Source organism: Bos grunniens, chromosome 27 (assembly GCF_055505025.1).
Source record: "Bos grunniens cultivar Pamir isolate PY7600 chromosome 27, Bosgru_T2T1.0, whole genome shotgun sequence".
In the NCBI taxonomy this organism is placed as follows: Eukaryota; Metazoa; Chordata; class Mammalia; order Artiodactyla; family Bovidae; genus Bos; species Bos grunniens.
This window is the reverse complement of record NC_141191.1, coordinates 27032287-27044803: the sequence shown is the minus strand read 5'-3', so window position 1 is coordinate 27044803 and position 12517 is coordinate 27032287. Positions and strand designations below refer to the sequence as shown.

The 12517-nt window shown below is 46.9% G+C and overlaps 1 long non-coding RNA gene across 1 annotated transcript; it reads left to right on the top strand.

Annotated features, from left to right (window-relative positions):
- The first annotated feature begins 2121 nt into the window (after positions 1-2121).
- On the top strand, positions 2122-9595 carry LOC147343678 (uncharacterized). Its single transcript, XR_015155936.1, has 3 exons — positions 2122-2428; positions 5552-5804; positions 8312-9595. It is a non-coding gene; the product is annotated as an uncharacterized LOC147343678 (long non-coding RNA).
- The last annotated feature ends 2922 nt before the right edge of the window (positions 9596-12517 follow it).

The window sequence follows — 12517 nt, the reverse complement described above, 5'->3', positions numbered from 1 at the left end:
ATTGCCTTCTCCGATAAGTTCACTAACCAGGAAGATCTCTCACTTTCTCAACCACTGTTGTTGCAAGAGTGGCCATGGGAGGTGAGCAGAGATTCCAGTCCGGTCTGGGGACTGGAAAGGGACAGTGGAAGCTCTTCCTCTGCAGCGAAGAAGATCCTTGGTCCCATCCCAGTAAGGCCACTGCCAACCAAGCATTCCTTCCCTACTCCGCCTCGCAGCAGAACCCAGCAGAACTTCCTAGGGGATCTCAGTGCTGCCAGATCTGATGAGCAGGCAGAACAAATGTGTTGCCTCATCTCATTAGACCCAGGCTCCAAGGTTAGGGCTCAAAGGTCAGGAGCCTTTGAAGTGGAAGAGCAGAACTGCTAAAGGGTCTTGATTCTTTAAAAGAAGTTTTCCTTCCTCCTACTGACCGATTTGATGGAAATTCTGAAAGTTTCATGTCACACAGCAGAAAGGCCAAGTACTAGTGGGCTTGCCTGAAAGGACAAACACATCTGAAAGATGCCTCCTCGTCTCCAGACTGGCTCCTCCCACACAGATGTCTGCAGGCAGCCCAGGCTTTCTGTCACCTAGGCTTGCTGCCAGGGAGCGGTTTTTCCTCCATTGTTTCTGAGATCTGATGGGTTAACCAGTCTTAGAGACCTCATCTCTGTGATTCATCTCATATCACGCCCTCCCTATTCATCTTCACTGCATTATTTCTGGCCTGCATTAACTTCTCCCATCTTTATTTTAATTACAAAAATGGCACATGCTTGTTTCAGAAGAAGCCAGAAGCCAAGAAGCACAAGGAATGCAGCTGTAGAAGCTGGAAAAGACAAGCAAACAAATTATCCTGTAGAGCCACCTGATCTGGGCTCAGAGAAATAGATTTTGGACATCTACCCTCTAGAACGCCAAGAGAATACATGCCATTTGTGGTAATTTATTGGAGCAACCTTAGGAAACTAACACAGGTTGTTTTCAGATTTTTGGACTTGTAAATATTTTAGTACCTCCTATCTCTGATTATTCCCTGGAGTAGGAAATGGCACCCCACTACAGTATTCTTACCTAGAGAATTCCATGGATAGAAGACTCTGACGGGCTACAATCCATGGGGCTGCAGAGTCAGACATGACTGAGCACACATCTCTTGATAGAAACTCTTGACTGAAATCTCCCCTGGCATCAGTCTGCCCCCCATGGCCACTCCTTGACTCCCCCCTTCTGGAAAATGTTATCCAAATTCTTTAGTCCAAAGGACCCACATGCACTAACCTAACCCACTTTGTTTAGCCTTAAAATTGACTATTATATGACCACTCACACCCTCAACACACATGTTTTCTACATTCATTACTTGACAACCTTTTCTATGCCTGCTGTGCCTTCCTTCACCCGTCTATGTGTAGAGTACTTTAAGCTCCAGTTCAAATGGGACCTCTCCCCAAATGACCCTTCTGTGTCCTTGGCCCACCCTCAACAGATGTGATCTTCACCTTCTTTGAACTTGCCTAACATTTTGCATCTCTCTTGTGGCAAATATCAATTCCACCTTGTATGGAATTGGCCAAAAGTTTCATTCAGATTTTTCCATAAGATCTAATGGGAAATATCCAAAGGAACTTTTTGGCCAACCAAATATTTGAGTTACAGATTTTATATATGAAGAGCCTAGTACTTTAATCATTTGCTGAATTATCTGACAATTAAATATCTATTGAATTGAAATGTGAACCACAATAGAATGGGTTTTATTGCTGTTTGTGTTGTAATTTAATACCCATGATGCGATGGGCTTCCCTGGTAGCTCAGACAGTCAAGAATCCGTATGCAATGCAGGAGACCTGGGTTAGATCCCTGTCATGGGAAGATCCCCTGGAGGAGGGCATGGCAACTCACTCCAGTATTCTCGCCTGGAGAATCCCATGGACAGAGGAGCCTGGCGGGCTACAGTCCATGGGGTTGCAGAGAGTCAGACATGACTGAGCAACTTAGCACAGCACAGCACGTGTGATGAGATGGAAACCATGGACTTTAACAATGAAAGATGGACATAGGAAAGGAAACTAATTAGGCTTAAATTATGCTTCCAGTTTTTCAAATCTCTTCCCTGCCTTCTGCCTTTCCAGATTCAAGAATAAATATGATGGTGATGATTCAGGAGCAAAGAAAATGTTCACTGACTCCAAGCTCAGTAATGATTCTCCACTGTGATTCAACGCCATCTCAGGCTGTGTTTACAGGAGTGCAAGTCCAGAACAAAGAGGAGATTGTCTCATGGCCTTTTCAGATTCATCTTCTGCAGGAAGCATGATGAATGCTACCACTGTTTCCTATGATGTTATATGAATGATGTTATTCCAGCATCAGAATAACCTGGGATGCAGTGAAAAAATACAGATTTCTAGATACCACCTCCAAGAAGTTTCTGAATGAACAGGTTAGGAAAGGGCCTAGGGATCTATATTTTAACCAGCATGAATTTTTGGAGGCTTATTAGTCTGAAAAAACCCTTAGAGTTGTTTCCACTTTTGGAATTCTATTATTCAGAGTATTGTGTCCAGTTTCTGGTTCCATAGTCTCAAGCTCCCAGCTTACTGACTCTGCTGGTTCTTACCATTGGCAGCCCCAAGTTTTGGTCTTCAGAAACTGTTTCTTTGGGAAAGGGAGCACTTAGAAATTGGCCAATAGGCAAGTGTGGGGGGTTTAGCTCACTGGTTCTTTTAGAATTTCACCATTAGTAATGAGGGCTGTAACTCACAAGCCCCAGCCACTCAGTTTATCTCCTAGAGATGAAAGAAACAGGTTATTATCGCAGCTGAGAAGCCACCCAAGACAAAACATGCAAGTGTAATCAGGTGGCCATGAGTACCTGAAGGGGAGATGATCCGAGGAGGCAGAGGCACAGATAGAACTGGTGTCTCGTTAGAACTGACCCTGTATTCTAGAAGGAGACCTGAATGAGTCTAAGAAGCCTTGTTGCCTGTGACCTTTCCTCACCCCAGGGGCAGAAGTGGTGTTAGCCGTTCCCAGGGATGGGGGTGGGACAGCTCAAGTGCTAAAGAGAAGCAAGAACTGTTGCAAGAAGGAGGACCCCTTCCAGGGCCCGAAACTGGACTCTTATCTGACACTTGAAATGAATTGTCCGAGGAGACACACGTGCTGACAAAGCAGGAGATTTTATTGGGAAAGGGTGCCTGGTTAGAGGGCAGGAGGGTAAGGGAACCCAGGAGAACAGCTCTACCACGAGGCTCGAAGTCTCAGGTTTTATGGTGATGGGGTTAGTTTCTGGGTTGTCTTCAGCCAATCATTCTGACTCACTCAGAGTCCTTCTTGGTGGTGCAAGCCTTGTTCAGCCAAGATGTATGCCAGAGAGGATTCCGGGAGGTGGTTGGATGTGTGGTGTCTCCTTTTGACCTTTCCCAAACTCTTCCAGTTGGTGGAAGCTTATTAGTTCCGTGTTCCTTACCAGGACCTCTTGTCCTAAAACAACTCATACTATGGTGCCTGGCCATCGTGGGCAGTTTCAGTCAGTGTGCTTCCCCTAACAGAACCAGGGAGCTCCATGCCGTGGCCCTCTTGCTCTGGTCATTCCATTCCAGAGATTTATTGCTGCCTCCTAAATAAACAAAGCTATTGGAGCTTCAAGAGCCCAGTCTGACAGATGACCAAGAGTCATTTTTCAGCCTTAACACTATTTGTTTACCGTGTGTCCACTGTCATTAACCCATAAGAGTGAAAGCAGACCAGTCCATTTCATTTTCTGATTATCGAGTTTATGACATCATTAAAATTAATTGAGCACTTATCTCAGCACATAACGAGTGGGCCATGTGGAGCAGGCAGAGTTCCTGGAAAAACACTGACGGAGGGTGTGAGTGTGTTCTCGCCATCAGCGTGGTGCATCCGGGTCCCTGGTCCTATGCAGGTCATGGAATCTTATACGGGACAGTCATGCAGTTCTGGTGCTCAGCAGCCTGTTCTCAGCATTGCTATTTCTCCATAGTAGGACTGCAGTAGGGCTTGGAGTCAGAGAGGAAAGACAAGACAGTCTGCACACCCACTTCTTTTGCATTAAAGAGGAAGTGGAGAGTTTCTATCTGGGATGATGACAGTTTTGGAAATGCGGGATCCTAATGGGGTGCACAGTATTGTTGAATGTAGTCAATGCCACTGAATTATACACTTAAAATAGTTAAAATGTGACGGATCAATTTGTGGTATGTATATTTTACCACAATTTTTTGAAGAAAATGGACTGGCTTATCATAGACTAGTCCAATCACTGTTCTCTGTGCTCAGTTGTGTCTGACTCTTTGTGACCCCATGGACTGTAGCCCACCAGGCTCCTCTGTTACGGGCTTTTCTGGGCAAGAATACTGGAGTGGTTTGCCATGCCCTCCTCCAGGGAATCTTCCCCACACAAAGATCGAACGCACGTCTCCTGTGTCTCCTCCATTGCAGGTAGATTCTTTACCACTGAGCCACGGGGGAAGCCGAGTCCACTGGTGTGGTGGTGATTAACAAACAGTTGCTATCTTGTTCCCTCTTTTGATTGCAAATGCCTCAGTGACCTTCTGCTCCTTCTGTAGGTTTGGCTTATCCTAGGAGCAGTGGCCAAAACTGTTTCTTGTCGTAGGAACCAGGCAGATATTTTTGCTCACTCTAATTCTGGGGCATTTGAGAGCAAATGAAACTTCACTAACTCCTAAGACTTAAATGCTTAAGTATTGGAATGGCTTGAATCCCTTTTATCCACCTTAAGATGGGCCTAAGAGTTTGCCTCTGGGGTAGACTGTCCTACTTTTCTTATGGAAATGATAACTAATTACCATTGAGTGTGGGTACTCATTGCATTTTTTTTTTTTTGGAATGCCAACTCTCTCTTTTCCTCCCCATTTCCAGAACTGAGTACTTCAGTACAGAGCTGGAATAAATAAAGGCTTTTGGATTTGTGGCCCAAACTCACTTCGCTTTGCCTATGAATGTTTCACCTCCCAGAGTTCAGAGACTAATAGAACCACAAAGTTGAAAGAGTCTGGAAAGATCCCGCGTTCATTACCCATGGGATGCCTGTCAAATGGCCACACACAGGCATGGCTTCTATCTTAGAGAAAGGTCACACCCTGTAACCATTACTCATTCTGTCTCCTCAAAGAGCTCCTCAAAGTTGCAGATATAAACACATTTTTAAAGTATATTCCACCAATCCAGGGGCTTCCCTAGTGGTTCAGTGACAAAGAATCCACCTGCAGTGCAGGAGACTCGGGTTTGATCCCTGGGTTGGGAAAGATCCCCTGGAGAAGGAAATGGCAACCCACTCCAGCATTCCTGCCTGGAGAATCCCATGGACAGAGGAGCCTGGTGCCTCTCTGTGGGGTCCCATAGTCCACAGGGTTACAAGAGTCCGACACCACTTAGCGATTGAACCACACCAATCCAGAGATTTACAGTTCTGCTGTCTCCGTATTGGGTTTAGATCACGTTATTTTAATATTCCAGGAAGATGTTTTTCAGTTGAGAAAGTTCAGTTCGACTCACAGTTTCTACTTGTAATTTCTAGCTGGAAATTACCTACGGCAGCTGAGTCACCCACCTCCCCGCGGAAGCCTGCTGGCTGTTTCCAAGGCCTTCCTCATCATTCAAACCACGATGCGGCCACAGGAATACCAAAAGCGACACTTGATGGCTGTGGAAGATTTTCATCCTCACAGGTCGTGAATGCCTTCTGTTTATCACCTGCACTGAGGATTTACGACTGTCTCAGTGTCGTATTTCTAGCTGCTGTACTCTGAAGGAAAGCATCCTGCCCTGAGGTAAGGACACATTCTTTATTCATAGTGAAAATGAAAGCGAGTAAAGGGCAAGATTTTTTTTTTAATCCCACTTTCAGTATGTTTAGAATGAAAAGCTTATTGAAATAAGACCTTTAAAGTGTTTCCTTTCACTGTTCATTTGGGATGCGATTTCACAGATGGTACAGACACCCTGAGATGTTGCCTGGTCTGAAATCTTTTTATCTGCAGCTTTAGAAGAGCAAAGGGTATGACATATGGAAAGGAGCAAACAGCCGTGGGAAGGCATGGCTAGTGACAGGGATAGGAATGTAAATTATAGAATGGATGCTTGCCTCAAAATATTTCTGGTGGGTTTCTATCCGTGGGGTACCACTCTCGGGTACAGGAGGGAGGCTACATATGAAGCAATTGAGGGCAGATGTGATCCTGTGATAGGCATGCTGAACTGCAAGCTCAGCAAGTTCCAGCCCTTGACCCAAACCACAGTGTTTTTATGTAATCACGGTTGGTGTGGATTGAACTGTGTCCCTCCCAAATTCATACACGGAAGCCCTAACTCTCACTGTCTCAGATTGTGGCTTTATTTGGAAGCAGGGTCATCGCAAGAGTTAAGATGAGGTCATACTGGAATAGGTCGGGCCCCTAATCCAACACGACTAGTGTGCTTATAAAAGGAGGGAAGTTGGACACAGAGACAGACCCACAGAGAGAATAATGATCTGAAGACACAGGGAAAAGCCAACCAGTCACAAGGAGAACCAAAGACTGACAACAAACCATCAGAAGCTAGGAAAGAAACATGGACAGCTCTGTCCTCTGTTAAAAACAAGACAACAGGTCCAATATGGAGTCACTTTTGCTAAGCCCCACATCAATCATTAAACCAAGAGTTAACTTAGTTATGATTTTAGCTCTCCTGGAAATGTCATCGTAAACCAGTCAATCAGGCATCACTTCATCAGCACTAGTTAAGTCATCGGCCTCATGGACCCTTGCTGTCCCTTAAAGGAAAGTAACTTTGCAATAACCTGCTTTTTTGGCTAATACAGCTTCCTTGTTCCTGCTCTCCTTTGCTTGTATCATTCGGAGCTCCTATCTGCTCAATTGGGTGCTGCCCAATTCAGGGGCTGTTGAATAAAGCCACCTGTTAGTCATTCAGTCGTGTCTGACTCTTTGAGACCCCACGGACTGTAGCACACCAGGCTCCTCTGTCCACAGAATTCGCCAGGCAAGAATACTGGAGTGGGTTGCCATTCTCTTCTCCAGGGGATCTTCCCTACCCAGGGATCGAACCTGCATCTCCTGCACTGCAGGCAGATACTTTACCATCTCAGCCATCGGAGATGCCCCAAATAAAGCCAATAAGATCTTTTAAATTTACTCATGTGCCACAGCTACTGAGCCTGTGCTCCAGAGCCCAGGAGGTGCAACTCCTGAGCCCACTGACCCTAGAGCCACGCTCTGCAACGAGAGAAGCCACCGCAGTGAGAAGCCCGCACCCCACAGCTAGGGAGCAGGCCCCACTCGCTGAAGCTCGGGAAAAGCCAGTGCACAGGAACGAAGGCCCAGCACGATCAAAAATAAATAAATACAATTATAAAATTTACTTGGCAGACTAAAAAAAAAATATATATCTTACTGCCCTCTGAAGGAAGCAACCCTATGAACACTTTAACATTGAATTCCTAGCCACCAGAACTTGAGAAAATAAATGTCTGTTGTTGAAGCCACCCAGTTAGTGGACCTCTATTGTGTCAGCCTAACCTGACTTAATAAACTGGCTGTACTGTAGGCATCCAGCGCCCTGCGTTGTTGCACAGTCACAGAAGCTATAATACCTGATGGTACCATTTTATCTGTAAAGCATTTATGATTAGAGATGTTTCTTTGAAATTACGGTTACCAGGAAGGAAGGGTAGTGGGGGAAGGATTGTTAGAGAGCTTGAGATTGACATGAAACTCTGCTATATTTTCATGTAATATAAATTGCAAGTAACAAGGCTCTCAATAACATGATTTTTTAAACAACTTTTTACAATTTATGGCTGTGTGGGGTCTTCATTGACGCAGGAGCTTTTCTCTAGTTGCGGCGAGCGGAGGCTACTCTTATTGTGGTGCGAGGGCTTCTCACTGTGGTGCCTTCTTTTGTGCGGAGCTCTAGGGTGCCTGGGCTTCGGTAGTTGCGGTGCACAGGCTTAGTTGCTCCACGGCATGTGGGATCTTCCAGGACCAGGGATCGAACCCATGTCTTTTGCATGGAGCCACCAGGGAAGCCCTAACATGATTTTTTTTTTAAGTGACATGGTAGTAGAAAGTGAGCTCCCGTAAACTCCTGCCTCTGTATCACCTGGGAAAGCCCTTCCCCTACCCTCTGTAGTAACTCAGCTTCCTTGGGTGAGTCTTGTGGCCATTGAAATCGAAGAACCACTGATCTAGGCTGCGCATCAGTAGAGATACAGATATCAACCCAAGCGTGCACACACAGCAGATCAGCTGCATCAGAAACAATGACTTCTTTCTTCCAGATCCATTCTGCTCATGCGACAACACCTTCTGAGAGCATTCGTTATCACAGCAAAGAACGTCTCCTCCAGGCTCTTGGCTGTCACTCCCCTGACCTGCCACCGGTGTGGTATCCCATCAGGCGCCTGTCACCGACTGACGTGCGCTGGAGCAGAAGCTTCACAGGACAGGTTGAGAAGAGGAAGAATCAGAAACAAACCGGGACACAGCTTTTCTAGAAAATGCTCTCCAATACAACCAAGTCTGTGAGATAGGACTTCAGGGCAAGCATGGTCGCGGAGGGAGGCGAAGCCCGGCAGGTCAGGTCTGAGACTGGGATGTCATGATGATGGGGGAAAAAGATGGTTGGTCCAGGATCAGTTTTTTTGACGTGTATTTCCCTCCATGTGTGCTGTAGAACACTACTTCTGCCCAGTGCCCCAGGAACATAGGGACTCATGGTGAAAACCCTTTTTTAGATATTCTAAATCATTTTTATCTATTTTTTAAAAAATAATTACAGGCTCTCTGGTTTTTGTCTCTCTTCTGCTCTGAGACGTGGGCATTGGTCCATGGGCTGACCTGAAGGACGGTGTCCACAGCTGACACTCACCTGGCTCTCTGACCTTGACTCTTGCTGTAAGAACCAAAGGGTGCCTTGCTTGTCTTCCTGAGGCGCTTCAGCCCCTCTTGCAAACAGATTTCCTGTGGGCTCTCTTGTCATTTAGAAATACTTTTCTTTATCTGAATCACCGTTCCGGTTCCAGCCATTCCCAAAAGAACCGGCTATTCCCAATGTATGAGAAAGTAAATTCTGAAAGTAAGTTGGTACACCAGTCATTTAGAATTTGGGCCTCACCTCCCAGAGCTACAAACTGATACATAATGGCAAAGTTCCCAGGCCAGCCCACAAAAGCCTAACTTTTCCAAAATGAAACATTGGTGGGTGGTAGAGTGGTGAGCATGGCCGCCTTTCAAAATGTAGCTGCTGCTTCTGCTGCTAAGTCGCTTCAGTCGTGTCCGACTCTGTGCGACCCCATAGATGGCAGCCCACGAGGCTCCCCTGTCCCTGGGATTCTCCAGGCAAGAGGACTAGAGTGGGTTGCCATTTCCTTCTCCAATGCATGAAAGCGAAAAGTGAAAGTGAAGTCGCTCCGTGGTATCCGACTCTTAGTGACCCCATGGACTGCAGCCTACCAGGCTCCTGTATCCATGGGATTTTCCAGGCAAGATAACTGGAGTGGGTTGCCATTGCCTTCTCCGCAAAATGTAGCTGAACCAAGGCAATAAAGTGATACTCAGCCCAACCTCGCTTGTCATGGTGTTTCCGTTGGAATGCATGTCCTTTACCAACTGGGAAGCCAAGAAGGCAGAGGGAAATAAATCTTGAGCTGAAATCTCTCTGTAGTTGGGATTTTGCAGCCAGGTACCAGTAAGCCAGCCCCGAGGGTGGAGAAATATGGGATGTAGATGCTCACAGAATCATTTGTCAAATCTTGGGAGCTTCCAAAGAAATGTGTAGAATTAAAATTTAGTTCTGTGGAAGCAGAGCCTCCGTTTAATACCATCTACCAAAGTACTGCGACATCTGTCATCCTGGGATGAGGTCAAAGAGTCTCAATCAAGAGAAGACAAAGGTCCTCCTGGTGGGGGTGGCATCGGGCTCTGGAGACTATCCAGGCGAGCAAGAGATGGGCAGAAATGCAGCTGGGACTCTGGCAGAAGCAGCAGGATGTTGACCACCTGTTTGGGAAGTGGTTTTAATCCATTTCGATACAACAACATCCTGGCCTCAGTTCCTATCAAATGGTTTTCTCTTTTTGAGTTGCCCACTCACCATCTCTCCACACGGGCCAAGAGAACAGGCCACTCAGCAATATGAGAAAAAACAATAGAGAGAGAGTATCTTTAAAACTGATGAGACAGCAAAGAGGCTTCATGACCAAAGGAGAGAAGTAACGAGCTGAGGACCTACTATGTGCTGGTTGCTATTGCGTCTTTTCCCTGCCTATCTTTCTCCATTCCCCTAAACATCTTACGACATGGGCATTATTATCCCTATTTAATTGATGGAAATTGAAGCCTGAGAAGTGAGACTGAGAACCTTGGACCAGTAGGTAAGAGACCTTGCAGGACCTCAAACACATCCTCTGGCTCCAGAGCGATGGTGCTCCCACCACTGGAGCAGAGCATCCCCACATCAATGCCCTAGATGCAAGTATATTTTACTGGTTTTCAACCAGTGGGGGTGGGGGGGGAATTCAAAAAGCAAGGATGACCCCATTTTTTCTTAACCATTTTTCATACAGGAAGGGTGATAACTGTACCATGTAGACTTGGCATTGAGTAGTCTTTGCTATACACTGCTGCTGGTCAGACTGAATGAGGAGGTCAGTTTCCAGAGAGCCTGGGTGGACACTGGGCTCTGGTGAGGTTGACACCGGGCTGGACAACGCTAAGAGGTATGGGTTAACCCACTCGTTTGACCGTGTGAGGTACCCAGCTCAGAGAGATGATTCTGTGTATTATTTGATAAGGGAGAGAGGGGGAAGCCCTCTGGTGCAGAGAAAGTGTTTAAGCTTTTTAGATTACAAAAAAATTGGGCTGTAACATCCACTCAGCACCCAACTTAAATCTAACCACAAAATCACATCAAAGCCAATATACAGAAAAGAATTGTGTTTCTCACAAAAATCCCATTTCTTTTCAGTTCAGTCTCTTCCATGATAGTTCCTCGGGGCTCCTGGGCTGCGTTAGAGTCTCCCCCTAGTGGACAGCTGGGACATTTCCGCCTCTGTGATCTGATTTCAGAACAATAGAAATGTCTCGAGGTTTCTATTTTTGAATGTTTCTTTAGTTGGAGCTGAGCAAAAACGGAGACCAAAGGCAGTGGATTTTTAGGGAATGGAGGCAATAGTGGAACTCCTTAGCTTCTCCTAAAGCGCATGCTCAGGAAATCTTCAGAGACCACACCCCGCCCAAAGCACAGGTTTATCTGAACAATTGGGTTCGTGCCTGTGCACACATTGCTGCTGCTACTGCTGCTAAGTCGCTTCAGTCGTGTCCGACTCTGTGCGACCCCATAGATGGCAGCCCACCAGGCTCTCTCCTGGGATTCTCCAGGCAAGAGGACTGGAGTGGGTTGCCATTTCCTTCTCCAATGCATGAAAGTGAAAAGTGAAAGTGAAGTCGCTCAGTCGTGTTCCACTCTTCGCAACCCCATGGACTGCAGCCTACCAGGCTCCTCTGCCCATGGGATTTTCCAGGCAATAGTATTGGAGTGGGGTGCCATCGCACACATTAGTCTCTCAATTCCTCGCCTCCGCAGAGACCCAAAGTTGCGAAGGAAGTCATCACGCATTATTCTGATGTGGTATTCACCTCCCATAAAAAGAAAAAGTCTTGTGTTGCATGTAATTGTGCTGTATTAATACTGAGAGAGAGAAAGGGAGCAAGAGAGTAAATATCAACACATTTTAGGCACTGAATTTTGAGAATTTGCCCCGTGTAGAAATTGAGCACTCTGAAATGAGCACAGTAGCTCGGACATGGAGATAGAGCAGGATGGTGGGAGCAGAAAGGCCGGACGAGGCCCAGACTGTGAGACCCACCCTTGGCCCTTCTACCAGGGGCTGCCCAGAACCTCAGCGGCAGGTCAAGCCTTGGACTTCACTGCACCCAAATGGCTCTCTAACGCCAGGGCAGGGGGCAGGGAGTCAGGGACGCCTGAGCACGCCTGGGGCCCTGGTGGCAGAGAGGAACTTCTGCCCAGGCTGAGTTGCGGGCAGCGTCAGGAAAGCAGAGCTGAGCGAGAAGTTAAGGTCAGAGAACCAGAGTCTCCAAAAGGCTCTAGATGTGGATTTGAGAAGCTGAGGCGTAAGCCAGGGATTAGAGCCCGGGTATCAGGGGTCTGGAGGATAAAGAGAGGCCAGGCTGGAGGAGTACACAGACCAGGCATCCCAGCCAGCACTGGCTGCGGTGTGCCGGCTGCAGCTGCCTCGGGGAGGGGGAAGGGGAGAGGGGACTGGCTGCATGTGAAGGCAGGGGTGCTTTAAAAAGCTGCACCCCTAAACTGTGGAGGTTCTGGCCAAACCTCCCTCCAGAAGTGGCAAGAGTGGTGTGTGTGAACCAGTCCTTCCCACTGGTGCTGGTCCCGGGTAAGAGTGCGCACCAATCCTGAAGCTAAGTAAAGCTATAGGGGTCATCAGAGGGCCAGTTTCATTCTTGCC